The sequence below is a fragment of the Heptranchias perlo genome, chromosome 1, assembly GCF_035084215.1.
Source record: "Heptranchias perlo isolate sHepPer1 chromosome 1, sHepPer1.hap1, whole genome shotgun sequence".
NCBI classification, from domain to species: domain Eukaryota; kingdom Metazoa; phylum Chordata; class Chondrichthyes; order Hexanchiformes; family Hexanchidae; genus Heptranchias; species Heptranchias perlo.
In genome coordinates this window covers 62,087,941-62,091,782 of record NC_090325.1, presented here as the reverse complement: position 1 = coordinate 62,091,782, position 3,842 = coordinate 62,087,941, and positions in this window count along the sequence as shown.

Sequence of the window (3,842 nt, the reverse complement as noted above, 5' to 3'; positions counted from 1 at the left end):
GTTTACAATTGTCAACCCCAGTCCATCACCGGCATCTCCACATCATTAGTGGCAGAAGGCAGAGGGTGATGGTCGAAGGTTGTTTTTGTGACTGGAAGCCTGTGGCAAGTGGGGTACCACAGGGATCTGTGCTGGGGCCCTTGCTGTTTGTGGTCTACATTAACGACTTGGATATGAATGTGAAAGGTATGATCAGTAAGTTCGCTGATGATACAAAAATTGGTAGGGTGGTAAATAGCGAGGAGGATAGCCTTAGTCTGCAGGATGATATAGATGGGTTGGTCAGATGGGCGGAACAGTGGAAAATGGAATTTAACCCGGAAAAGTGCGAGGTGATGCACTTTGGAGGGACTAACAAGGCAAGGGAATACACAATGAATGGGAAGACCCTAGGCAAGACAGAGGGTCAGAGGGATCTTGGTGTGCAAGTTCACAGATCCCTGAAGGCGGCGGAACAGGTAGATAAGGTGGTAAAGAAGGCATATGGGATACTTGCCTTTATTAGCCGAGGCATAGAATATAAGAGCAAGGAGGTTATGATGGAGCTGTATAAAACACTGGTTAGGCCACAGCTGGAGTACTGTGTGCAGTTCTGGTCGCCACACTACAGGAAGGATGTGATCGCTTTGGAGAGGGTGCAGAGGAGATTCACCAGGATGTTACCAGGGCTGGAGCGCTTCAGCTATGAAGAGAGACTGGGAAGATTGGGTTTGTTTTCCTTGGAGCAGAGGAGGCTGAGGGGGGACATGATTGAGGTGTACAAAATTATGAGGGGCATAGATAGGATGGATACTAAGGAGCTTTTTCCCTTCGTTGAGGGTTCTATAACAAGGGGGCATAGATTCAAGGTAAAAGGCGGGAGGTTTAGAGGGGATTTGAGAAAGAACTTTTTCACCCAGAGGGTGGTTGGAGTCTGGAACTCACTGCCTGAGAGGGTTGTGGAGGCAGGAACCCTCACAACATTCAAGAAGCATTTGGATGAGCACTTGAAATGCCATAGCATACAAGGCTACGGACCAAATGCTGGAATATGGGATTAGATTAGACTGGGCTTGATGGCCGGCGCGGACACGATGGGCCGAAGGGCCTCTATCCGTGCTGTATAACTCTATGACTCTATGACTCTCTATGACTAATTCATCATAGCTTTTAAAGGGGAGTAGACAAAAAGCAAAATTGAAAAGGATATGAGGAATGGTCATGACTCAATCAATAGCTCTTTCAGAGAGCTGGCACAGCTGCAGTGAGTCAAATGGCCACCTTCTATAAAACTCTATGACTGTATGTTTCTATGTTGCTTGGGAGGACTAGGAGGATAAAGATACAAAACAGTGGTTCCCATGATATCCACTGACAGAGCCATTCCTTTGCTGGAAGTTAGCTTCAATGTCTATGCAGGACATAGCACAGTTTTATCACAGCCTTCATGGGGAATAGTAGTTTTTGCTGGTAGGTTTCTTGGAACAAATCCAGCAGTGATTGCCTTGGCCTATATACAGAAATAGTGGTGTAAGGGCTTATCTTGCACATCTGCTCCAGAACCTGCAAATAGAGAGGGATGGGACAGCACACAATCAGAAGTCCCTGGGAAATAGTTAATATATAATGGATGCTGCCTGACCTACTGAATATTTCCATCAGTTTCTGTTCTTATTTTGATATACAACTATGAGTTTGTTCAGTTTTTGAAACATAGCAAATCAGTACTGAAATCAATGAAACCACACATGGCAGCTACTGGAAGCAATTACAAAAATAAGAGTCCACTGTATGTGAGAAGAACCAACATGGTGACCATACTTCCCATGCAACACCAATTTGAGATGAGTACTGAGTGCCTGCAACACTGTTGTGATCAAATAATAGGCTTATTAGTATATTTTGGGATTCATAATGAGTACAAGCTTTCAGTGCCTCAGGCATTTCCATAGTGCATTATGTAGCACAGTAGCACTGTGGGGTGCTGAATGATCGGCCCCAAGAAGAGTTTATAGATAAGGCAATAAAGGTGGCTGAGTGAGTATCAAAGACATAAACTGTTCTGGTGTTTAAAGCAACAGAGAGTGCTAAAAGTAAATCGAAGAGAAATTGGAGGAAACATCTATTGGACAAATTGCTGCTGCAGGTTCAAGCTACTCATTATTGTACCAGATGCTGATGATGGTTTTTCCCAATTAACTCCTATGCAACTACATGGGACAGGACTCATGAAGCATGATAAATGGTGAAGGTTTTAGATAGAAGGTATCATAGAGTACAAAAGTAAACCTGAAGATTACTTTTCTGGTTTTCTTTTGTACTCTATGATATCCTATTTGGCTTGTGGACTATGAGGCACTTCTAATATTCTAAGCAGAGAGTTTCTGATGATTCATTTTTACACATATTGAGATTCCAATCATCATAGTGAAACATCATTATAGAATTCTGTCTGCATTGTTTCAATTGCACAATTTGACTTGGCTCCTTTTTGCAGTGGTGTAAATGTACAGCAAGTATCACTTTAAAAAAAGAACCATTAGAAGGACTTTTACTTTTAACACTGGTTGCAAGAATGTTCAGGTCCTCAATTCCAGTGGAAATCACAGCATGATGAGCCTGACCTTTCTGAGCATTTGTCAGATACAGAATAGCTCATTCTTCTCCAGTTGATAATATAATTCTTCTTTGTGTGCGTGTTCCACCCTGGCACCTTGTTCCAGCAATAGAATGGACTGTCATCACTGTTTATATCTTGCCAATAAACACACATGATGTGTGTATGTGTCCATGCACGTACGTTGGGGTTTTGTGCTTGGGGTGTTATAGGGTGGAAGGGTGGTGCTGGCTGTTTCAGCCTGCCAACAGGAAGCTCCAATGTAAAGATCTTTAATCATTTGATGATTGTGCCAACATTTTTGTACTGCAGCCAAAAATAATACAGGAACCATGTTTTTTTTCCATTCTCTTCAAAACCTACCACACGTACAGAAATGTCACCGGGGTCAATCTTGAGCGACCTCACCTGGCATTAATGGGACGGTAACGGCCTTAAAATGGGATGGGTTGCCTTACCACCCTGTTAACACCGGTGATACAGCCGGCTCCATTTTAAAAGGATCCTACCGCCGGGTGTCTAAGACGCCCGCCTATTTCAGGTGATAGGTCCTTTTTAATATGGAAATCATAGACCTATGACGTAACTAGGACCCCGATTGCCATTTTAGGTAAGAACTGGTTGGAGCCTGCGCTACTCATTGCTTTCAATCTCAGAAATCCCCTGAAGAGGTTGGCTTCTAATGAGATGGCAGAAACTGCATAACAAGCTTTTATTTTCAATTTTTTCCTCTTTCTTCCTGTCCTTGCCTAAAGACCTTAGGATAGATTTACCTGACACTTTACCCCCAGGGAACATCCATTTTCTTCAGTGCAAAGATCAGGAAAAAGGAGCAGAGAATTGTTTTCCCAGGTCCTCACTCCTTTTACATTGTCCTGGGATTTCTGAAGCTTCTCTGTTGTGGCATTCAGAGAAACACGGTGCTGTGGTCTGCTCCCAGACTCCTGCTGACCAGAGGGTTTGCAGAAGTCCCAAGGGAGAGCTTGATCTCCTGCTGATCTGATGCTGATCTCTATCAGTAGCCAAAAGGCAGCAATCTCGGAGTTCTAATACCCAGCCACAAGCCTCAGAGGCCTCCAGCTACTTTTAACTTTCCTGGCACTTCTGCTGGCACTAGGCCCTGCCAGGGGTGGTTTGCACCAGAGGTGCCCCCTGGGCAGGATATCCCAGTGCTGCTGGGCTTGGACAGGAGAAGGGTATTTTGGGCAAGGGGAGGGAGGAAAATCTACCCTCTTGACTCACACTG